Below are 24,913 nucleotides of genomic sequence, written 5' to 3' on the forward strand. Positions count from 1 at the left end.
GGGAAAGGGGTGTGTGTGTGTGTGTGTGTGTGTGTGTGTGTGTGTGTGTGTTTGGGGTGGGGGTGGAAAGAGGACAGCCAGATAGGTGTGGAGATGCGCAAAGGGCACACGGTTTGCAGAAGCTCGGGCCCGGCTCTTTTTGCAAAGACCAATTGGGTACCAGCCAGGCCCAGGTATGCTGGGTCACATGGAGTGGCTGGCCTCACCAGGCTGAACTCTACCTGGAATTGGGAATCTCAGGGTTGGGGTGTGGGCGGATCTTGTGGGCACAGGGAGCCTCTGGGACTGGACCCTGTACATTGAGTCCTCATCTGGGAGTGTCTCTGTGAATGTGTTTAAGACCTATGGGCAACAGTATTGAGAAGAATAAATTCATCCAACATTTATTGAACACTTACTATGTTGCCAGGCACTGTTAGACTTTGCAGTCTTGTCAAAAGTTACTTAAAAGGCTAGAAGAAATGGGGGGGGGGGGGGAAATGAACCATTACTAAAGGAGTTAATAGACTACATGGTCTGCGTAGGAGGGTTTAATGTGATGTATCTAATTTGTAAGCTCCTGGAGGGATGGCACTCACATCTCCAACTCTGACGCAGTGCTTGGTAATTGCTGGGTGTGCAATAAATAATCTTTCCACACCGAATGAAAGTGCATGAAGAAAGGGAGAGGCGAGGCGGGGACTGGAGGGGGTTGGGTACTCCATGCATTTGTGAACAAATGGCCACTTTCAACGTGTATTTGAAAAACAAAAACAACATCAAACTTACTAGCTGCAACGCCCAACCCCGTCTATGTAGAAGGAGACAGTGATAAGACCGTAATGAGAAGAGACGTTTGGTATGGGGGATAGAAATGTCCCGTAGGTCCTTCCACAGATACCGACTGAGGGGCTTCTCTGTGCAGGTCGTCCGCTAAGAGCTGGAGACCCCTGGGCGAGCAAGAGATGTGAGGCTTTGGGCTTACGGTCCTTCCCTGTGGTTTTTAAAAAGATGGTATAATTCCCATTTTAAAGATGAAGAAAATAGAGGCCCAGGAAGGATGGGGTGGGAAAGGGCTGAAGTTCAAGGTTGCGGGGGGCAGGAAGGCCAGGTCAGTCCAGCCCCAGCTCCTCTGTGTGCTGGGGAGAGGCGGGGGCTGGGTGGTTTTCACTCCCGGGAAGAGGCAGCATCTGAGAGCCCAGGAAATCCCCAAGGCCCTACTGACCGGGCCAAACGCAAAGGACTTCTCACACCTGAACTTGTGACGGTGATGAAGGATGTAGCTATAGACTCTCCCATCCGTTTCTTCCATTCAGGGCAGGCACCTCGCCCAGGACAGAACATCTCCGCCACTCCTCACAGGAAGCCGGGGCAGGTGCCCAGGTGGTCTCGCCCAGAGTCCGTCGCTCAAAGTGACTGCAGAGAAGCTTGCTGCCAGGGCTTTATGTTTCCCTGCAGACCCTTCTCCACATCAGGACCCCAGCGCCCGGCGCAGTGTGTTCTTTCAAGGTTTGTTGGTTGAATAAACTAATTCTTGTTTGTTTGGTTTTTGTTTTAAAAATACAACAGAACCAAAAAAGGAACTACTGACGGAATAACGGGGCGTGGGATGAGAAGCTCGTTTCCCCGAAAACGCTGCGTGGGAGTGGAACCCGCTTGGGACACCTGCGCACCCTCTCTCACCAGCAGGGCCACTTCCGCCAGCTTTACACAGACGCTTTCCTTCCACCTAGATGTGTGTCCCGGATTTCGTTTGGTTGATCGATGAAGGAGACAAGTGACCCCATGGTGAGGTCAGTCCAATCGATGAGCCCCCAGGAACGCTGGGAAATCGCCCCCTTGGCTCCGCGCTGGGTTCCACCCAAAAGGTTTCGAGATTGAGGGTTCCTGGCTGCTCGCTGTCCTTACTGAAGGGGAGGGGAGGTGGGGACAGACGGGGGAAGAGCCTCCAGTCCCGCCCGGGAGCCTCTGGGAGCCGCAGCCCGCAGAGCGCGCTCCACGCCCGGCAGGCCCCCTGAGCGCTCACAAGCGCATGGGCAGATTCCCTTCTGCGACATGTGCGCCTCGGAAGCAAACACCGGGGTCATGGCCAGGCGGGTCCTCATTTAGAAATGGGTTTGCCATGAAATGCTGTTTACTGGGAGAACCTTTGTTAAATACTCGCTCCGGTGGTAGCCTGCTGAGAGCTTTCCCACGGGGTCAGCTCATCCAACAGAACAAACGGAGGAGCCAGACATCTTCTGAGCGGTCTTCAGGTGCCAGAGGAGGAAAGGAAGTGCAAAGACTTATCCGAGGTCCCATGGCCAGGCCAGTCTCTGACGCAGCTGGGAGTCAACCTAGGGATGGGCCGATAGCTACACAGTAGCGATCTGCTGCCTTTGTGGGCGAGAAATCCCGTGGAACCCTTTCCCGACAACCTGGAGACCAAGCGGTCCATGGGCCCCTCCGCTCTGAAAGCCAGTGCAATTGGTGGGGGTTGGGGTGCGAGTTTGATCAAACCTTAAACTCTGGAAGTCCAGGGCTTTCAAGACTTGTTTTTCTTTTTGGTACGAAGGAAGGAGGGAGAGGTGTGTGTGTGTGTGTGTGTGTAGAATCAATATGGTCCAGACAGCCCTTCACAAAGGGGCTCCAGGCGGGCGCCTCGCCACACGGCCCCCGCCCCACCGCCCGCGGCGAATTAATTGGGCCCTGAAAGAAGGGGCGACGTAGCTTCCAGTTAATTAGTCAAGAATTGAATCGAGCCCCAGTGGCCTGGCAAAGGCCAAATTGGTCGGCCGGCCGCTCCCCTGGGGCCGGGTGGGGCGCGGGGAGCACCGCGGGAGACTCCGCCGTCTTGCGCCGGGGCGGGCTCGCGCTCTGGCGGGCTCTAGCTTCCGTAGTCTCTCTTCCTTCCCCATTTTCCCTCCTCCCGCTTCTCTTCGCCACTGGCGGTCCTGGCTCTCTCTGGCCCTCTCCAGCTCTCTCCGATTCCCTGACACTCGCTGGGGCTTCCTACCCACCGTCCTTCCCGCCTCTCTGGCTGCGTCTCTCCCAGTTCTCCACGGGGAAGCATCGCTCTAGACCCGGCCTCAGCCCGCCGGGATCTGAGCTGGGTGGTGTGCACAGGATGCTGGGGAAGCCTGGACTTGGGGATGGGGGTGGGGGTGGCTGGAGCCCCGAGGCCTGCTGTGTGTCCCTGGGTGCGGGGGGGGGGGGCGGGGGGGGGGACGACACTCTTCATCCTGGGGCCACCTTGGACCCGGGCTCCTGAGGGCCGTTAGAACCCTCTGAGATAATGCAAGGCTTCCAAAGGTTTGGCAACCCGAGGCCTGTGTCCCCACGCGATGGGGACTGAGAGTTAAGCAGCACATGAGCAGCTGTTGGCGCCTGCCTTGCAGTCCTCCTCCAGGCCTCCAGTGTCCACCCAGACGGCCAAGATCCTGGTGTTTGCTTCCGAAGCAGCTCTGCTGGAGAGAAGGGAGGGGGAGCACAAACCTAACCCCAGTTCTTTCAAGGCCTTTTGGGGCCACCTGCCAGTGCTCTTCCCTGAGATCAAGGGATGGAACTCAGGGCTCAGAGGACTGAGTGGTTTCCTGGACTCACACAGCCACGGGGCGAGGAGGCGATGCCACCCTCTAAGCAGGCACCAGGCGCCCATCCCTTGGCCCCCTCAGGGCAGCATTTGTCCTTCTGGCCTGGCCTGTTTGTGGGCAGGTCGAGAGGGTCGCAGGAGTCGCCTTGCCTCCACCAGTGTCCTCTTTCACTTGGTCTTGCTCTCTGTCTTCCTAGCTCTATCTCTGCTTTGGCCTCCCTCCCGCCCGTCTTTCCCCCCTCTCTCCCGGAAGGCACGTGGAATACAGACTCAGAAGTGGAGGTCAGAATCCCCCCCTCTTCCTGCCAATTACCCCGCGTCTTGAGGCTTGGAGCTGGGTAGAGTCCATCTGCCACCGACCGCCGCCGGCACCGCGGCAGAAGCAAGGCCATTGGGTTCCAGGCCCTCCCGGCTCCGCCGACCCCAGCCTCTCCCCCGGCCGCTTCGCTCCCGCGGAGGACGGGGTGAACGAGGCTTTCCAAGCGGCAGCCGGAACCGCGCTTCTTCTTTCTTCCTTTGCCCGCTTGACCGACTTTGGCTTCGCTCAGAGGCCCGAGGTGCCTGCGCCGCGCTTGGCTTCGCTTCCCGCCTCTCGCAGGAGGCCCGGGACTGTGGTTTCCGCCGCCGCTGCCCGGCCTGGCGCGCGCGCAAGAGCTTGGCGAGCTTCCCGCACGCGCTGCGAGCCAACTGCTCGGAGCCTCAGTTTCCTCCCTCCTTTCGGATCCGGAAAGTGATGGATGAAACGGTTCAGGGAAGAGGAATGGCGAATGGATTGGCTAGTGGCGCGACCACAGTCCCTGGGTGTGAAGGAGGCCAGGACGCGACCCACGGCCTCCTTCCCCCTCCCCCTCTCCGCGGATTCCTGCCACCTCCAAGTGCAGACGGAGAGATGGCACTGACGCTGTGTCGCGTCCCCCACTAGGAATGGAGCCGCACCCCCACCACCCCAGCCTCCCTCATTGCGCCCCACAGCCTGTGGAGCTGAGTCGTAGCGTCGGCCAGGTCCCAGCCGGCTGGTGCTCCCTCCCTGGGGTGTGCGCAACGATGGGTCCTCAGGCGCTCGCCTCCCTGCGTTCGCAGACTCCTGCGTGGTGCCGCGTTCCAGCCAAGTGTGGGCACATGCATTGAGCTCTAAGAGATGAAGGGTTAGGACATCTTGGAACTTCAGCCGAGTCCGTGGACCCCTCCAACCCAACTGAACCCAACTCCTGGCGCATAGTAAGTGCTCATTTTTCATGAGCTGTTTGGGCAGCCTAAACTCTCCGTGCCCAGGCTGGCTATGTACCTGCCCACTCTGCCTAAGTGTATACTGAGTATATTCTGTGCCTTTAGGGTACACTCAGGAGAATATATTTAGCCTCTTTTGCTAGCATCGCCCTCTCGACCTTGCCCAGGTCTGACTCAGCCCCACTGAAGCTCCATTACTTGCCCTTTCCCCAGGTTGAAATGACAGTGAGATCCTTTCTTAAGCTCCTCACTCGAGGCTTCATGCCTCGTGGCCCTTTCCTGAATCCCAGGATCTGGGAATGGCAAGCGATCCCAGCAAGAAAGCTCTCTTTCCTCCCCCTTCACCCAGCTCAGAGGCCAGGTCTTGACTTTCTGCCCCAGGTGGGCTGCCTGTCCTGATGTGAGGGGCAGGCGTTTCTTAGATCTACCGAGGAAATGAAGGGACAGTATTGGGCACCTCAGTGTCCCTGGCCAAAACCCCCGCAGTGATGAGCTCTGCAAATGAGGAGGCTGCCTGTGGTCAGGGCCTGAGGGATATCAGGCTCCTGGGTGGGGCCCTGGAGGCCCCATGGCTCTCAGAGAAACTATGTATGGCTGATGTCCCTTCTCCCAGGCCCACTGCAGCTGCCCAACTCCTACTCAGCAGCAGGAGCCCACTGTGCCCGTCCTCAGCCCTCTGGGGGCACTGAGGTCCAGAGGAGAGCTAGACACTCCTTCCCACCTGAGAGCCTGAGAGCAGGGGGTGTGTGTTAGAGGGGGGGTGGGGGGGGGTGGGGGGGTTGATGAGAAAGGACAGAGATGAGAAAGGAAAGATGGGGAGATGGAAAAGGACAATGACAGGAAGTGGGCGGGGGTAAGAGAGATGGGGCACATACAGAGAAGGGAGGAAGGAGAAAAGGGGACAATGAGAGAGGGACAGGGGTACTCGGAGACTGGGAGAGGCATGGAGGAGAGAACAGATGAAGGGGAGTGACTGAGAGACAGTGAGCAGGAGAGAAAGACGTAGAGACAGAGAGGCAGTCCTAGTTGGGGTGGAGGTGAGAGGGGAAAGAAGAAAAGAAACAGAGAGTGAGGATCAAGTGCAAAAACTAAATGAGGCAGAAAGAGAAACAGATGAGAGAGAGAGAAGAGACAAAGAGACGACAAACAAAAAGGTGAGAAATAGGAAAGGGCCTGGAAGGTGAATGCCGGAAAGGAGGCAGAGGAAGGCAGGGGATGGAGAGCCCAGCACCCCGCGGCCCTGAGGCCCTGATGTATTACTTAAAGCAGCGAAGATTACCTAGCACAGTGTGAATGTCTCCATTAAATCATGCCTGAGCCGCTCCCATGGACCAATCCCCCAGTAGCCCCAGCCCTCAGGGAATCTGGTTTTCAAAACCATATAAAGCATCAGATACCAGTTAAGTAGGAGATAAGTTCACTCATTAAGGATTTCCAGCCCTCCCTCCCCAAGGCCTTTGGGGTGAGCCTGGGGGAGTGTATGGCTGAGAGCTTGGAAGACGGTGCAGAAAAAGACACCATGTTCTCTCCTTGCCACTGGCTTGGCATCTAGAAGCTTCCCTCTTTCCCCAGCGACAGCCACTGTGCCCCACAAGGAAGGGCTGTCTGGTGGAGCCAAGAAGGGAGCCCTTTCCCCAGCGTCCTCCAGATTCCCAGAGTGCACTTGGCTGGACGGCAAGGGGCCGAGCAACTGCCCAGCTGCTCCCTGTGGAGAGTGAGGGGGTGGGGGTGGGGGCGCACTCCCGGGACAGCAGGTCTTTGTTCCATCAGGGGAGGCTGGAAAGAGATGGGGAGGAGGGTTAGCTGGGAGCCTGGTTCAGATGAAGTTTCCCCTCCCAGCTCATCACTCCAACTAGTTCAAATAATCTTCCCTCTTCCTCCGCCTCCTCCCTCACACCCCTCCCAGTCTGCCCAGAAAGGTATTTGAAAGGACATTTTTTAATAGTAGCAAATACTAGTAAAAGGATTTCCTTCCTTCCTTTCTTTTCTCTTTTCTTTCTTTCTTTTCTTTTCTTTTCTTTTCTTTTCTTTTCTTTTCTTTTCTTTCCTCTCTCTCTCTCTCTCTCTCTCTCTCTCTCTCTCTCTCTCTCTCTCTCTCTCTCTTCCTCTCTCTCTTTCTTTCTTCCTTGTTATTGCAAAGGCTGGTGTTTGCTTTGCTTTAACAAACAGCCGATAGAACTTGCTTTAAAGAAGCACTAAAAAAAATGTGCTCCCAGGGCAGGCCCCGCATTAGCGGTGAGCAGCGCTTGCGTGCGCACGGGTGTGTGCTGAGGCCCGAGAGGGCTCGCGGTAATAAATGGGACCTGCTTCAGGTGCAGAGAGCCGGGAGGGGTGGGGAGGAATGCAGGGACAGATTTACACCTGTCCCTACAGCTGCCCTGGACAACACTTACAGCCTCCAGAAATGGCCCTTGGTGCCGACCTGTCTGGAAGCCATCAGGGTTAGTTTTGAAGCAGGAGTCTTCAAGTGGAGCAGAGGGCAGGCGCTGCCTGCCCCCGCCTTCCCCGTGGCTGTGCTCAAGTGCTGCCCAGGGAGCAGTCTGGCTGCCGGGCCCCCTGCCCACCCACCCCTCCCTCTCCATTTCCTCTGTCAGGCAAATATCATCATTGATTTTTTAGCTGCCTTTGGTGCCGCCGCCTAATGAGGGCTGGGCAGGGTGCGGGGGCTGCAGCCAGCTCATCGAGGCTCCCCTCCCCCTCCCCGCTCCCCAGGAGCTGGGTCTGGCCCCAGGAATCCTGCGGGAGTCCTGACTCTCCCCTCCAGCCGGTTCCCGCTCTCTGCCACCGCCCGCCCCGCCCCGCGGGGCAGACAGTTGAGCGACTGACACTGTCCAGACGCCTGTGGAATCTCGCCCCAGTCCTCCCAGCGCTGGGCCGGCCGCAGACGCGGGGGCAGCGGGCACCAGAAGCCGGCCTGAAACTCATTGCCACCTCTTAGAGGCCGATGAAAGCGCCACTCAGCTGGCCCTTCAGGACGGGGACCCTGGAGCCAGGACACTTGGAGGGCATGTTTGACACCCGTGCTGGGGACTTCGAGTCCCTGCTCTCTACCCCTGGCCCCACAGAGGTCTAGGAGGCTGAGAGGGGGCAGATGACAGGCCATCAGCTGCCAGAAAGGCCACAGGGAAAGGCCCGGCACTTTGCCTGAGAATTAGCAGGCACCGGCCTCCCTTCTCCTGCTGGGGAGGGAGACTGGGAGTAGCTGGGGGGACTGGGAGTAGCTGGGCGGACTGGGGTTGGGCACATTCATGTTTTCTACATCTCAGTCTCCCCTTCCCAGTGGTTTCCCTGGCACATATTTTAATAATCCACTCACTTCCTCAGAACACCCAGGAAACCTTTAGTGATGTAGTGTGAGCTGAACTTTAGTCTCCCTTCCCAGAAATAGAAAAAAACACACCAGGAAAATGATAAGCCAGGACAACAGACGCACATTACCAGGCTCTGGGCCTGAGGTCCTTCTTGCTCTCCAATGCGAATGGTGAGCTCCTGGTGGTGAGAAGGGGTTCAGGATGCGCAGCACCCACCGAGACTGGACTTCATCAGAAAGACTGCAAAACAGTTGAAACGGAAATTGTTTTCTTCCTCTGATTTCTGCACCAAAGAAAGCCACACACGCACCCCTTTGGATGTTTTGGGGAACATGCTTTCCTAGAGCTTTTTCTTTTAAATTTTTTTAAATCCTCACCTAAGGCTATTTTTCCCATTGATTTCTAGAGGGAGTGGAAGGGAGGGAGGAGGTGGGGAGAGAGAGAAAAACATCGATGTGAGAGACGCATCGATTGGTTGTCTCCTGCACTCGTCCCTCCTACCAGACCTGGGGAACCTGAACCCACAACCCTTTGGTCCACAGATGGACGCGCTAACCACTGTACATACCGGCCAGGGCTCCTGGAGCTTTTTAACAGCCCAGTCACATGCAGGCTCCTGTATTTAGATACCAAGTTCCTGGGCTCTGCTACTGTTTTTGTCTCAGAACCATGGCTCAGCCTTTGCTTCATTCTCTTGACCACCGGGAAGGGCTCCGCCAGCTTTCTGGGCCCTGGACCCCGTGGGCAATCTGGTGAAACGGATGGATCCTGCCTCAGAATCCGCCGGGGGCTTGCAAACTCAAAGCAGCGTTAAAAATATAACATTACAGTAACATGTGTGTTCCCTGTGAAGGCAGTAAGTCACACAAGCCAGCAGTGGCTTGACTGCTGTCCTTCTGAAGTCGGATGGGCGAAGCAGCTCTGGGTCCTCTCCGTCACACCAGCCCCTCAGGATGAAAATGCCACCGTATTTGTGATTCTGTTGGTGACCAAGTGACAGCCACTGGGAAGCCTGCTGTGGGTGGTCCGCTACATTCAAAATGGAAGGGGCTACTCATTTCACCCTGAGTTTAGTGAAAATGAAAGTGTGATCCCCCACCCCCTCCCCCACCCCCACCCCATTTCACAGGTCCCTGAACTCACCCAGGGCTCACCCACCCTGTCCTTGGAGGACTCCGCCCACCCTGTCCTTGGAGGACTCCGGGTGAGAATCCCGAGAGTGTGGAGAGGAACAGGGAAGGCTTCCAGGAGACACAGGCACACTGTGAGCTGACGCACCCTGCCGATGGGGCAAGCCGGGGCAGAGGCAGGCCTTATCAACACCGTTTTAAGGAATATTTATTTCTCAGGGGCCCAGGAGCCAGCCAGGTCTGGCTTAATTCGATTTCCGTTCAGAGAGGGTAAGTTTCTCCCGAAAGGGCCCATCAGCACCTCCGTCCCAACACACCCACACTCGGCCTCTGGGGTGACACTGTGGGCAGCGCTGGCCCCTCTAAATCCTCCGTTTTGGGGCCTAGAGAAAGGATCCCTGCCTCCTCCCCTCCCCCAACACCATGCTACCCCTGCTACTCTTTTGTCCCAAAGGATCTGTGGACAAGTCCTCTGTCAGCGTTGGGTAATCCCCTCCCAAAGATTAAGTTGGGGGCGGCTGCATTTTCTGCCTTTAAACATAGCACTGCAGTCCCGCGGTCTGGGCCCAGGGACGGGGAGTGGCAGATGGCCCAGGACAGCAGACTGAGCTACTGGGACAGGCACGGAGAGGCCCCTTTAAGGCATGGCCAGACCTAAGAAAGCTGGAAACTGTCAGGACACCTTTGGGCAAAGCAAGGGTCGCTTCAAGTTGAACGAGGAAACCTCAGTGGTTTCTGGGATTTTAGCAAAATGAGAGCAAAAGCATTTGTGGACCAGGTTTCTCTGTGTACGACCTGTGCCCTGGTCTTTGCTTATGTTACCTAAAGGCACCAATACCAGGTCTAATGTTCATTCATTCATTCATTCCCTCATTCAACAAATGTTTACCAAGCCCCTCCTATGTGTCTCAGGCTAAGGATATTGCAGTCAGACACATACAAATGATTGTCCCCATGGACCTTCTACTGGAGGAAAGAATGACGAGAAACAAAATAAACAGGTGAAATACATGGTAGATGTGATGAGTCTTACAGAAAAAAGGGCCCTTGTGGACGGGGGGCTGGGGGGTGGTGGTCAGGAACACTACTGAGGAGGCGACATTTCAGCCCAGACCTGGGGGCGGTGGGAACCAGCCCGGGAGGACGGGCGGTGGGAGGGAAGGCCGGTGCAGGGGACCCAGGCCTCCTTGAACACCTGGCTGGCCTGCTCTCCGCGCTGGGCACTCCATGCATTGCCGTCATCATTCCAGCAGTGCTCGGAGCTAGCTATTATTTCCCCCTTATTTTATTGCTGGGGAAGGGGGAGCTTCGAGAGGTGGGGTGACTTGCCCAAGGTCACTCACATAGCATGAAGGAAAGTTAGAATTCTCAGTTTCTCTTTCCTCCACACCAGGCGGCCTCTGACACATCCCTGGGAAGACAGAAGAAAGGAAGAAATGGGGAGGTCGTGGAGGAGTGGCCAAGAGTAGCATTTACCCTTCTGAGTCATTAGCTCAGTCTTACAGAGAGGGAAACTGAGGCCCAGAGAGGAGAATTCAAGGTCACAAAGGAAAAATCATAATGGTTGGATGTCTTAGCTCATCGGTGGCTGTCCTTCTTGTCCCGGCACCATCCGGTAAGTCACTTGGCTCTCGGGGCCTCAGTTTGCGGATCTTCAAAATGGGGCTAATCACATCATCCTCTTGCAGTTGCCAAACAGGAAAGACAAGATCCTTTATGAGAAAGCATTTATTCTAATGCTTGGCACAGAGTTGGTGCCAAATAAATAGATTTCCTCATTCTTCCTTGGCAGCATTTCATCCAGAGGAGGGGTGAGGTGTCTGCTGACTTTGTGGTTTACACCAGTAGCCCCCTAACTTTAAAAAAAAACATTTTAGCCGAAACCAGTTTGCTCAGTGGATAGAGCGTCGGCCTGCGGACTGAAGGGTCCCAGGTTCGATTCCGGTCAGGGGCATGTACCTTGGTTGCGGGCACATCCCCAGTAGGGAGTGTGCAGGAGGCAGCTGATGGATGTTTCTCTCTCATCGATGTTTCTAACTCTCTATCTCTCTCCCTTCCTCTCTGTAAAAAAAAATCAATAAAATATCAAAACAAAACAAAACAAAAAAACAAACATTTTATTTATTTATTTATTTATTTACTTATTTATTTATTGAGAGAGAGGAAGGGAGAGGGGAAGAGAGAGGGGGACACATTAACATGAGAGATAAACATCGATCGGTTGATGCCCGTATGCACCCCGACCGGGGACTGAACCTGTAACCCGGGCATGTGCCCCGACTGGGAATCCAACCAGCGACCCTCTGTGCACGGGCCGACGCTCAACCAACTGAGCCACACTGGCCAGGGCCTAACTTTTCTTTATTTTAATACAACATTTCCAACCTAAAAAAAGTAGGGTTGGGGGGGACAAAATAGAGAGACTGGTAGAATGCATTCCCATATACCCACCACCTGGCTTCAATAATTCACCTCCTGGACAAGCTTGTTTCATTTATACCCGCAGTAGATTGTTTAAATGCAAATGCAGACACCGTATCATTTCACTTGTAAACACTTCAGCGTGTATCTCCAAAAGATAAGAGGGAATTTTAAAAAAACAACACAACCACAGTACTGTTATTGCCCCCGCCCCGCCAAAGCAGCGATTGCACCATCTTACGAAATATCAGTTGGTACTCAGTGTTCTCTGACTGTCCCGTGATTTTTATCATTTCATTGCAGTTGGTTGGTTCCAGTCAGGATGCAGGGAGGGGTCTGCGTTGTGTTTAATGCACCTCCCACTTTTTTTCTTTTGAAAAACATTTAAAATGGAAATAACGGAATCCTGGTGACCCTGGCCACGGGCATCCCCGGGGTGTCATTTGCGATGCCGCTCTGTCCCCTGTGTTTCCTGTAAAGGGGCCAGAGACAGACGTGCTTGCTGGGATTCGTTGGGGGCCTCACCTGACAGGCGGCGGTCCCTCTCGCTGGCGATGCGCAGTATGGATTTTCTTTCTTCTTGGTTTGTTAGCAGCGGCTCATGACCACTTTCGGGGTGGATCCATTGTTTCATAAAGGGTTGCAAAATGGTGCTCTCTCAGGTCTTTCACGTCTTCTTCATTTATTAGCTGAAATGCTCCCTAATTTCTTTGGAGGACCTCCCCCCCATCATTAAAAACTAAGGTCTGAGTCCTGGACGGTGTGGCTCAGTTGGTCGGGCATCGTCCCCTGCACCGAAAGGTTGCCGGTTTGATCCCTGGTCAGGGCACACGCCCGGATCTCGGACTTCATCCCTGGAGGGGGGCATGCAGGAGGCAGCCATTCAATCTTTCTCTCTCACATAGATGTTTCTCTCTCCCTCTCCCTCTCTTCTCAAAATCATTAAAAATATAAAAAAAAACCACCCTCAGATTTGAGTAGGCACTGTCCTATACCTCTGTGTTTTCACACGTCTGAACTGTGTACGTCTTCTGCATTATAGATTATTGAATGGCACTAGAATGGACATTTCAAAGGATAACCTTGAAAAATAAAGGAGCAATGAAGTTCTCCCCTCACTCAGTGGCCAGTCCGCACGCCGTTCAGGGGTGTGGTCAACTTCATCGAAAGGTAAGAATGAACTTCCTCAATCTAGAGGCCAGTGGGGACGCCCCTCTGCAAACCGAATGCAAAGGGAGCCTGTGAAAGCTGAACATGTTCGTCCATATTTATAATGAGGGGAGAAAAGTGTCTGTGCAGGGGTGCGGCCTGGAGAATGAAAGGAGGAGGCTGCCGAAGCCACCTCCATCTGGGGGGTCCTGGGCCAGGAGGTTTACAACCCAGAGACCTGACCGCTTTAGGGAAAAGCGAGCTCTTTTCTTGCCCCATTTTTAATTTTAAAGGACTCAGCCCCTCCGAAGGAGGTCAATCTCCCGGCAGAGACTTTAAAGAAAGCGCATCGCCCGCAGGTCTGCTTCTCCCAGGAGGGGATTTACTCTTCACCCCTCCGCCTCAGGAGTGTTAACAGCAGAATTAAGGCGGGCAATCTGGCTGGGGCTTGCTGCGGGGGAGGCGTGTGGGGCCTTTTTGCAAGGCATTAATCACTTGTTTATAGTGGGGGAAGGAGGGAAAAAGCCAGCAGGAAGACGGAGTGGGTTGCCTAACCCTAACCCCAACCCTCCACGGGCCCCTTCATTCCTGTGCCAGGTCCAGAGCAAGGTGGGGTGGGGGCACCCCTCCAGAGGCCGGGAGCAATGGGGGTCGACGCCTGCAGAGCTGGGGAGGGGAGGGCTGTCCCCTTCGGTGCTGGTCTTCAGGCCCCAGCTGCCTTCAAGAATGTGAAGTATCATGGGCACCGCTTTTCATATCCATGCCTAATCATCCTCTTTCCCAAGCTCAGACTCCGGACTCATGTTCTGTAAAACAAACAAACAAACAAACAAACAAACAAACAAACAAACAAACTGTTGTTTTCACATAAATATCTACTGGAGACAGTGGTTTCCTAGGGGGAACTGAACTTGGAAACCAGACCTATAGCTGAAACTACTTCGAACTGTAAACCATTTGGAATCGTGTAACATTTGGGTGCATCGCCTGTTAATAGAGAAGCAAAACAGCACATTTTTCTTTTTGTGACAAATAATTAAATCTGAAATCCATGGAAGAGCTTAGTCACAGTTCTAATACTAATCCCCGCCCGCCCCCCATGCATATAGTTTAAAAAATGCCGTTTCCTCTCAGGAGGTTATACGCATGCAGGTGTCAACCCAGGAGTTCCAACATGATAGGGAGAGTTATTCTCTCTCATAGCTCTCTCCCGCCAGTGACGCTAGATAGCAACATGAATCCTTATAGTCACATGACATGTCTACACGCACACACAAACGCACACACATATTTTACAAATGCATCACTTTCTTCTTATTATATTTTTGATATATATTTTTTTTATTGATTTCAGAGAGGAAGGGAGAGGCAGAAAGAGATAGAAACATCAGTGATGAGAGAGAATCATGGATCGGCTGCCTGATGCATGCCCCCTACTGGGGATTGAGCCCAAAACCTGGGTATGTGCCCTCACCAGGACTTGAACCGTGACCTCCTGGTTCATAGGTCGATGCTCAACCACTGAGCCACACCAGCTGGGCTCCCTTTTTCCTTATTTATTTATTTATATTAAAAATGATTTTTTTTATTGTTGCCTCACTCTTTTATTTTTTGAAATCTATTATTCATGCCACCATGTATTATTATTATATTTTTACATTAAAGATTACTTTTTGTTGTGAGTGTATATACATGGAATATCTTTTAATCACTCCTATTTTGACATTTAAGGAATCGTCCTCATGAAAAAAGAGACACAATGTGAGACACAATGGACACGTCACAGGGACGTGGAACACGTGGCCACTGGTATAGACTGCAAACAACGGAGGTCCAGACAGTGAGTCGGTTGGGCCGGGTGTTACCCAGACACGAGCCAGTATCCCTTCACCGTTATCAATAGTGGGTGCAGCAGCCGGACCTCAAGACGTTTGCCTACACGGCAGGCAGGTCCTGCTCACAGGCAGAAACTTCACAGAGCAAGTGGCCTGGAAACGTTTGCATCTTGAAGGCCTCAGCTGTTGGGCCACGTGTTTAACAGCATCGGCCCCGGAAGGTTCCACTTTCTTGCGTCGTGATGTCAGATGGGCCTTAACATGAGCCTTGGACAGTGCCTCTGTGGGCAGTGCCCGCCACGCCTCTGCTGTCGCACATCCACTTGCAGTGGCTGTCACCGGCTGTCGGCCCAGGCAGGCAGCACATGCAGGCCCGTTCAGAAAGGCTGCCGAGGGAGAAGCGGGTTGAGTTTGCACCCAGGCCTCACGAACTCTCAGTCCTGCTGGGCTGGCCTGGTGCGACCCCGTGTGCACCTTTCTGTCCCAGGGGGGCCCCGTGCAGCCTGGAGCCCTGGAGACTGCCGCGAGCTTCCGTGGTGACAGGACAGAGGGGATCAGACTGTATTCCCTGCTCCCCAGGCTGATGGTTGCTCAAACCACACAGCCCCTGGCTTTCTGCGTCTTTGTGAAAAATGGTGAAATTTTGCCGGCAAACAGGTTTTTCTGGCTGATTCCCCGTAAGATGGATGTTTTCCTTGACTGAGGGAAGCCAGGGTCCTTCAGGAATGTTTGCAGGAGGAGCCGTGGGATTTGGGTGTAGACCTGTTTCTGAGGGCCACTGCGCTTAATTGGTCAAACAGGCCTGGAAAACCAGCGCATCCTCCAGATGTACCACTTGGAAATTCATGGCCAGGCCAGACAGGCACGCTTCGGGCTCACCTATTCCGGTGAATAAAATCAGCCAGACAACCTCTCCGGCCTCAGCATCCACCGAGCTTTCTGGGGCTGGAGCTTTCTGCGTGCTCTCCTAGGGCCCCTGGATCAAGTCCTCTGCAAACGTTAAAGTGCAGAATGCTTGCAAGCTGTCATCCGGATGACGGCAATGAGGGAAGTACGTCTTGGGAATGAAATTAATTGATGTTTGTAAAACATGCAACCGTCTTCCTGCTCTCCCGACTGGGAACGCGTGAGCCCTTGGGAGCCTGGGAGACGGGGCCACAGAACCGCGGTGCACATACGCTGCCCTTCAGATGTGCGGCGAGATACAGCCTGTTGTGAGGAGGGCAGCTGTAGCTGTGGACACTTGGAGGAAATGAATGTCAGGCCTGGAGGAATGCTTCCCAGGGGAGGGGTCCCGTAGATGAGTTGAATTCACCAGGTCGGAGGGGAGGAGGGTATTCAAGACAGAGGAAACGGCACACAGAAAGATGGATGAGGGCATCAAAGTGTGGACAGGATGGCAAGTTGTTTGAGGGCACAGACCAGGGAGGGCGAGGGCGTGAGTGCCTGGCTGGTTGGCAAGTAACCAGGGTCCATATCAATGGAGCACTTGCCCTGTGCTGGGTTAAACGTTTGATGTGTATCTAAGTCTAACCCTAGCCCCCCGCTTCACCCCCAAAGAACTTGGTCCTGTGGACTCCCCATTTGGCAGAGAGGTTGAATACCTCATCCAAGGTCATAGGGCGGGGAAGTGACAGGGTCAGGATTCCGAGCCATCAGCCTGGCACAGACCACGTGCCTTCGCCATTGGACAGGCCTGCCAGCACCTCTGGGAGGCTGGGCTGAGCCGTCAGCACGTGGCTCTCGAGTGAAGGCAAATCAAGTCCTGGGAGGTTTTGCACAGGGAGCACCGCGGGCCGCTGTGGAACTCCGGAGAGCTGGGTTCGGGCTTCGGCTAAATGGAAACAAAAGGGAGAGGTTTGGGGAGGGGGCAGGTGATGAGCCAGCAGAGTTAGAGGTCAACTTAAGCAGCCACAGCTCCATGGAGACGTTCTCAAAAGCAGGAGGGAAGAGATTGGCAGCCCAGGGGACGCTGTGAGATGCTGGGTTGGGGGGGGGGGGGGGGGGGGTGCAGGAGGGGAGGGGAGATAAGGAGGATCTGAGTGAATACTTCTGAGCAGGGGTGGGGTGGGGGTGGGGGTCACAAGGGAGCCCGATGGCTTTTTACGCCCAGACCTCAGTGCAGGAGCTAATGGGACGACACATACCCCGGGGTTATGGAGTTTGGGTCGGGAGGAGACAGATAAAAAGGATGGAGGCAGCAGAAGGAAAGGCTAATGGAACCACACGGGAGGCATTAAAAGGCAATAAATCTGAATGGTATTTACCCAGGAATTCTGCAGAGGATGTTAACCCTGAGAACCCTGCTCACCTGGGCCTGGGCGGAGCCTGGAGGGGTCCCCCGTGGGTGACTCAGACCCTGGAGACGGTCAGGGAGCCTGTGGAGACAGAAGGGAGGCCCCAGTGGTGGGAGGCCGCTGGCAGAGGGACTCCGTCACCTCCATCACCGGGGACCATTCTCTGGAAGAACGAGGCAGCTGCGGGAAGAGAGACAGAACCACAGGATGTAATTTACTCACCTACTCCCCGATGAGATCCTCCCAGCCGGCCGGGACGGTAACTCTCTGTAATTATATCTCAGGAGAGGTCCTGCGGGCTCTCAGACAAGTTAACACGGCACACCTGGGAGAAAGGTGGGGGTGGGGCTGGGGCGTGCTGGCCAACGTCATCAGCCGGGTGGGGAAACTGAGGCACCTCTGATAGGAGGAGCAGAGTCAGGACTGTGCTTTCCCAAATAGCAGTGCCGCCAGGGAGGAGGGGAAGAGACTAGGCATCGGGGACTGGCTCAGCTCTCTTCTTCCTGTGTTCCCTGTGTGACCTGAGGAAATCACTCACCCTCTCTGGGCCTTGGTTTCCTGATCTACAAAGGAAGAGAGCTGGGTGCAAGGGACTGCCTGGCTCCTGACTCAAGAGTCTGTTTGGAGACTTCACCTCCCACTGAGTTACGGAGAAACACCTGGTTTGGTGATGGTGGACTTGGATTAGTCTGCAGGTTGAACTTGGCCGAGTTGTCCATATGAGACACTGTCATACCTCATGCCCTTCACAGGTGATGTGTCTATAGGATGAGACACTCCAGCCAACTGAAGCTAGCAGTGAGGGACAGCGATGCCTCATGCCCTACAGCAAATGACTTGGAGGACAGGGAGAGGAACTGATTTCAAGAATGGCTGCAAAATGCCCAGCTGGTGTGGCTCAGTGGTTGAGCGTCGACCTATGAATCAGGTGGTTCATGGCTCGATTCCCAGTGAGGGCACATGCCCAGGTTGCGGGCTTGATCCCCAGTGTGGGGCTTGTAGGAGGCAGTCAATCAATGATTCTCTCTCATCATTGATGTCCCCCCCCCCCTCTCTTTTCCTCTCTGAAATTAAAAAAATATTAACAAGAAAAAGGAACGGCTGCAAAAATTCCTCCCATGTTCCTTTGCACCGTGTGTTTTCGCCCCACCTTCCACCAAGAGGTGGGTGGGGTCTGCGTCCCCTCCTGGGACTTGCTCTGCCCCACAGGATCTGGGAGAGATCTTACAGATCTCACCCTGCCGTGGTCCAGGTGCCAGGGACAGACACTCCAACCCACTGTTGACTGATGAGAGTGTGCGTGACCTCAGGGCCCAGCCATCAGCGAGGCTGCCAGGCTCCAGACCTACGCTGGAGGCTGTCTTGGGAAACCCTCACCCCAAAGACTCCCCAGCAGCAGCCCAGTCCCCAGGAAGAATATCCCACAGTTCTTTGAGCTACTATATTTGAGGTGGTTGCTTTCAGAGCAATCGGTAACTGATACAGAGAATAATAGGTTTTCTGGTTTCTAGGAATCCCAACTTTTCTTGCTTTTTGATCCAAATGTCGATGCTTTCTGTTCTTGATCCAGGTGATGGGAGACACGTGTGGGCTGTGTCTTTTCACCCCTAAGAGTTTCAACTTGCCTCTCGAAATGAAATAACAGCCACGAAACTTCTTTGCGAACCGTGAAGCAATCTTGGTTGATACGTGTTGATATGATGATTATTGTATCGTTTCTTAACGCCTTACTTACTGGGTTCAAGACAGGAATTTGGAAGAGGGAAGTTAGAGAAGGGAACAGGAAGAGAGATGAGAACAAGAATTTACTGAGCACCTACTATGGCCTAGGTACTATGTGATTTGCTTCCCATCCACTGCCTTGTCCATCCAACACTCCTAGAAGGTGGACCTCATTCCCATTGTACAGATGAGCAAAGTGAGGCTCGGGAAAGTTAAATGGCCTCATAGCCAGGCTGTAACAGGATTTGAACATTGACCAGACTTCGTCCCTTCTTCACACAGGTCTGAGCTTGTGTGGAGAGCTGGAGCGAGGTGGCGTCTCAGCCCATTCGAGATCTTTTGACTTTTTCTCCTTGACCTTTGCCCCAAACTTTGTTTTGGGAGAGACATTAGAAACTAGGATCTTTTCTTTTTTAGTTCCATCTCTGACCTTAGATCAGGCAAGATCAATTCACACCAGACTTTCACTCTGGAGGAGTTTAACACGGACCTCTTTATGGGGTAAGCAGGTTAAGGGGCTCAGCAAAGGAAGCTAAAGCTCTCCCGCCAGCAACAGTGGCAGCCATCACCACCCAGAGGTGCGGCAGGTGGAGGCAGTGAGGCTGCAGTCACAGCAAGTCACTCCCAGGGAGGGGCAGGGAGCAGACACCCTGACTGACCTCTCAACCCACCCTCCCTCCTGTCTGCTGCCTGTGCCTCCTATAAGCGAGTCTCGTTGGAAGCCAGAGGGCAAGGGGCTGGTGATGTATCAGCAGGGATCTTCTCCTCCTTCCTGGCACCAGGCAGAGCACAGACGTGTGTGTCTGTGTGTGTCTGTGTGTGTGTGTGTGGGGGGGGGGATCAAGTAGCACAGACTTGACCTTGACCTTGGCCCCTATCCTCTTTGAGGCCATCCTATTGGGAACACATCCAGTGACCTTGAGACTGTTTTCCCCCAAGAAAGGGGACGCTTGGGTGCGTTTCAATAGGTGCCCCGGGCATTTCCTGGAACCGCGGTGTGCTCACCAAGCCCTGCGCGAAACACCCTCTCCACCTGTCAGCGCCCCGATAGGCTCAAGTGCGCGGCGGTCGCACTTGGAGAGGAATTTGGAGCGTGTGCGTCTCGGCCCCTCGGGCCTCCTTGTTATCAGGAGCCTTCGTTTAAAGGTTGTGTGTATTCGCTTCATGGGTTGATTTCATTACCGACCAGCTGGGTGACTTTGGGGATGCTATTCACCTCTCTGGGCCTTGGTCTTCTCACCTGTAAAATGGAAAATTATAATGAGAACTGAATAAGAATGACCGTAGGGAGCACATAGAATATGTCAGATGCCTATTGAGCACACACGGTGATTGAGCAGTCTTTTTCCTCTCCCCCTCCTCCTCCTCCTCCTCCTCCTTCTCCTTCTCCTCCTCCTCCTCCTCCTCTTCCCGCCATGGGGGTGGACTCTGTATCAGAGAAAACAGCAGAAAGGCCCTAACAAGGGGATCTTTTTACCCAGAGAACCACAGAACAGGAAACCGTGAAATTCTCAATTCATTGACGACTTTTCACGCGCCCTGCCCGGGGTGCATTTGGGTGCTGACTCTCACAGAGCCCTGGGCGGGAGGTGTTCCCATGCCTTCTGTGCTGCTCAAGAAACTGAGGCTCAGAGATGCAAGGCGTCCAAGGGCACTCGCCCAGGAAAAGGCAGGGCCAAGATGGGAGCCCGGGTCTTGGCGGGTTGGGGCAAACCCCTTTCTGACTGCCCACCGAGGTGAAGGACACAACGCCCTGGAAGCTGGGACACTGCCGCCCTCTGCACTGAACACGCCTGTGACAGACAGTCGCCCGCACCCAGCCACGGTCCCTGTACCTCATGTGGCCACAGAGGAGGTGAGACTGGCTGGTCGCTCAGTGGTTAGAGCACCAGCCCGTGGACTGAAGGGTTGCGGGTTCAATTCCAGTCAAGGACACGTACCTCAGCTGCAGGCTCTATCCCCGGCCCTGGTCAGGGTGCATGCGAGAGGCAACCAATTGATGTGTCTGTCTCATATCGATGTTTCTCTGTTTCTCCCCTTCCACTCTAAAAATCAGTGGAAAAATATTGTTGGGTGAGGGTTAAAAATCAGAAAAACAAAAAGAGAGGAGGTGAGAGGGACCACCAAGATGCTGTTCTCTTGCCCTGGCTGGTTTGGCTCACTGGATAGAGCATCGGCCTGGGGACTGAAGGGTCCCGGGTTCGGTTCCGGTCAAGGGCATGTGCCTTGGTTGCGGGCGCATCCCCAGTGGGGGGTGTGCAGGAGGCTGCTGATCGATGCTTCTCTCTCATCAATGTTTCTAACTCTCTATCATTCTCCCTTCCTCTCTGTAAAAAAATCAATAAAATATATATTTAAAAAAAAAAAAAAGATGCTGTTCTCTTGCCACTCTTCTCTGCCACCCCTGCAGGACGGGGGTGGGGGTCCAGCTGGGGACATCAGAGTGAGGGACAATGAGTGGCAGCGTAGACACATCGCTGGCGACGGTGTCAGGATTTTCTTTGTCCCGTGTCCATTCAAAGCCCGCACCCGAGACCAGGACTCTCTCCAGTTCTTACAGTCTCTTGGGTGAACTCCATATCTGTGGTTTCTCTTCGAGGGGACTGGACGTGAGTTGAAGCCTGCTTAGTGACGTGACACCATGGGAATCTGAGAAGCAGGCTCAGAGGTTGGTCATAGGAATCACTAGCCTCACGGCAGGACTGGGGGGATGAATGAGATAATTCTTGGAAAGGGGCTGGAGCAGTGCCGGGCACCACCTTAGAAGATGCCCAGGGCAGCGGTCATGGTTGGTCTTATCTGTTGTTTTGTCATCTGTAAGTTCCTAGGACTGGAATACAAATTCTAGGGTTTGGGGTACCTGATGGAACTTACAGAAAGTAGGGGAGGAGGATGAATGGAGATTTGAACACTTCCTGTAAGCCAGGCACCTGGGAGGCACTTGACATAGATCATCTCACGATCGTTGCAAACAGCTCCAAGGATCATGATGCCCATTTCACAGATGGGGAGATTGAGGCTCATCAATGACTCGCTCAAGGTCACTCAGCTGGTAAGGGGTAGGTTTGGGTTTCCAATCATCTCGTTTGCATCTGGTACTTAACCCTTTCTCTAAAGCAGTGGTTCTCAACCTTGGCTGCACATTAGAATCACCTGGGAATCTTTTTAAAATCCTGATTTCTGGGCCTCATCCTCCGGAAATTCTGTTTCTTTGTGATGGGGTGGGGCCACAACATTAGTAAGAAAGAAAGCCTCTGAAACAGAGAGCCAGTTACCAGCGATAAGCCGGGAGCCTACAGCAATGGGCTGGCTGTTTCCTTAGCCGATGTGCTGTTTCCCTAAGCTGGTGCGGGCGGCACTCATGCCTTCATATCCTTCAAGCTTTTGCACATACGCTCCCTTCTCACTGAGGCCTTCGCTGTCCACCCCCTCCCAAAATCACTCCCCCCTCTCCTCGCCCCTCTTACCTCGCTCTCGTTTCTATCATGGCCCTTCTTGCTTTTTAACAAGCCACTCCATGCCCTTACTTCTTGTGTTCATTTTATTTTTTTTACTATATACATATTATTGATTTCAGAGAGGAGGGGAGAGAGAGATAGAAACATCAATGATGAGAGAGAATCCTTGATCGGCTGCCTCCTGCACGCCCCACACTGGGGATTGAGTCCGAAACCCAGGCATGTGCCCTGACCGGGAATCGAACCTCCTGGTTCACATAGGTCGGCGCTCAACTACCGAGCCACGCCGGCCGGGTATGTGTTTATTTTTAAAATTATATTTCTTTTCATATTGACATATACGCTCCCTGGACATTTTTGTTAATTTTGTTCACAGATGTATCCCCAGAACCTGGTCGTGTGCCTTTTACAGAACCAGCTTTCAAAATGGTTGTGGAATAAATGAGCCACTCAGCTCTCCCTCCAGACGAGGAGCTCACTCCCTCGCGCCTGGAGGGTTTGCCGGGCGCCTTTTCCTGTGTCTGCCCAGTGAGGCTGGGTTACAGCATCTCAGCCCACATCTTCGCCTTGAGGGTCAGACGCGGCAATGGATGTGAAAGCCTCGCGTAACAGCGTTACGCCCATGCCCATGATCGCTGTGATGTCTTCCCCCACGTCCCGGGGAGGGGCACCCCCGTCACTTCCTGTCGGTGTTGCTCAGTATGTCCTGCGTGGCTTTCATCTCCTTTCCCCAGCCCTTCCCACCCAGCAGGCCACGTGGCCCCTTCATCATGTATAGTGGTAGCCGAATAATTGAATTGTTATTGGGTTGGAGGGCAGCGTGCGGGAGGGGGAGAGACTTTTGCTAAATTATTTCTCTTTGGATAATGTTTGTCTCCTGCCCGGCTGTGATTTATTTCTGCTGTTGGCAGTCTTGCTCTCTGGAAATTAATTCTTTGATTGGAATGGAAAGGACAGTTGGTCGTGGAGGGTTACGTGTATTGTGCAGGTTTCTTTTGGGAATGAGATCTAGATGGAGCGTTGGTTTGAGTTGCTTGGGGTGTGGCGAGAGGGAGCAGGCAGTCGGGTGTCGAGAGTCTCAGGGTGCCTGTCTTGCTCCCAGCCTCTCTCGGCCGCGTGTTCCAGCCTCTCGCATCTGGTGGGCCAAGGCCTGACCATCTGCGACACATGCGGCCCATCCATTTCCGGGATGACCTTTGGCAGGTGTTCCTATCCACACTTAGGCTCAGATTGGTGAAGGTCGTTGTATTGGTTATCTGTGGATCCACAACAAACCTCCAAAACCGATCTGAGGTGGTTCGCTCACATGTCGGGCACTGGGCCCGGCCCATCAAAGGCTGGGCTCGGCTGGGACCACTGATTGGAACAACTCAACTCTGCAAGGCCTCTTCCTGCCGCTGGGGATTGCTCACATCCGGGTGACTGGGCTCCGAGGAGGACCGGGAACAAGGGTTCCAGGAGAATCGGGTGGAAGCTGACCGGTCTTCTCCGACCTGGGTGTATAGTCCGGTTGCTGGAGTAGAAGCCAGGCCTGACATCCCACCTGGACACCTGGGAGGATAGTGCTGGGGCGCTGCTGGAGGAGAGCCATCCCTCCGCCCAACCTGCCCAAGGATGCTGAGCGGAGGCCACCAGGGAGCACCCGTCAGGATCACCCTCTGGGATAGAAAAGGTGCATCTGTTATCATATATGAACCCCAACTCAACGGCTTGAAGTTATAAAGATTGTGTGTGTGTGTGTGTGTGTGTGTGTGTGTGTGTTTCACACCGCAAGAGCTCAAAAATAAGGAGAGTTCATCTGATGGTTTGAAAAGTCATGAAAAATGTAAGTTCTTCCTGTTTTTCCCTCTGCCGTTCCCAGCAGATGGGCTCTGTCCTCCGGCCACCTCCCCTCATTGTCACACCATGGCTGTGCAGTGCCCGGCCTCACATCCACATACAGCAGCATTATTAGATAAAGAGGGATGATTTCCTCCTCTTTGACTTTTTAATAACAAGGAAAGCTTCCCTAGAACTCTGCCCCCTCTATCCGTCCCCCTGTCATTCATTGGCTGATTCCTAAAAATATCACTGTCAAGGAGAATGATGCCAGGGATCGAGCCTGCAATGGAGGTGTGTGCCCTTGACCAGAATCTAACCTGAGATCCTTTAGTCGGAGGGCCGATGCTCTAACCACTGAACACACTGGCTAGAGCTCAGTCTGCGGATTCAATGCTACTCTCTTCTGGAAACACCTTCAAGCACAGTGTGTGCCTGGTGATGTCCCCCCAGGGGGCTGACCAGAGAGAGGCAGGGCCTGAGGCCCCATAGATGGGGGTAAAGAGGTTCCAGCAAGGAGGGGAGCAGGTCTCAGGCAGGGCCAGCCTCTGCCGCAGCTCACAGAGCTGGCCCCTGGGGCAGGAGCATGGAGAGATGAGGACATCTGCCTCCTCCTATTTCCCTACCAATTGCCCAGAGCCGAGCAGCAGGCCAGCGGGTGGTGTCCCGCATCCCCGCTCCGGGCTGAGAGGCCACACACAGACTCGGACAGAGGCCTCTGCAGCGGACAGTTAATTGCCTCCAGGCCAGGGCGACCTGCAGGATTAGGGCTTTCCGGACTGGACCGGGGCCCATGGCCAGCAGAGACCTTGCCCCCCACTCCCCGCCACTCTCATTTCCTTTCAGGAGCTCCAGAGAGCCCGGCCGGTTTCAAAGCCCGAGGCTGCAGCCAGCCCGAGCACGGGGTCACTTCCGAGGTCACTGGCCGGACAAGCAGGTCAATGTTAGCAGGAAACCTACATGTAAGTGGTGCTGGCTCAGCCACGATTCTGAAC

At 54.1% G+C, this 24,913-nt stretch overlaps 1 long non-coding RNA gene across 2 annotated transcripts; it reads left to right on the forward strand.

Moving 5' to 3' along the window:
• Positions 1 to 995: 995 nt before the first annotated feature.
• LOC118678092 lies at positions 996 to 16,587 on the forward strand. Of its 2 annotated transcripts, none has more exons than XR_004974742.1 (3): positions 996 to 1,772; positions 12,682 to 12,809; positions 14,520 to 16,587. It is a non-coding gene; the product is annotated as an uncharacterized LOC118678092 (long non-coding RNA). The 2 variants fall into 2 exon arrangements; XR_004974743.1 differs by lacking the exon at positions 996 to 1,772 and adding an exon at positions 10,618 to 10,833.
• The last annotated feature ends 8,326 nt before the right edge of the window (positions 16,588 to 24,913 follow it).

This window comes from Myotis myotis, unplaced genomic scaffold (genome assembly GCF_014108235.1).
Source record: "Myotis myotis isolate mMyoMyo1 unplaced genomic scaffold, mMyoMyo1.p scaffold_m19_p_20, whole genome shotgun sequence".
Lineage (NCBI taxonomy): Eukaryota > Metazoa > Chordata > Mammalia > Chiroptera > Vespertilionidae > Myotis > Myotis myotis.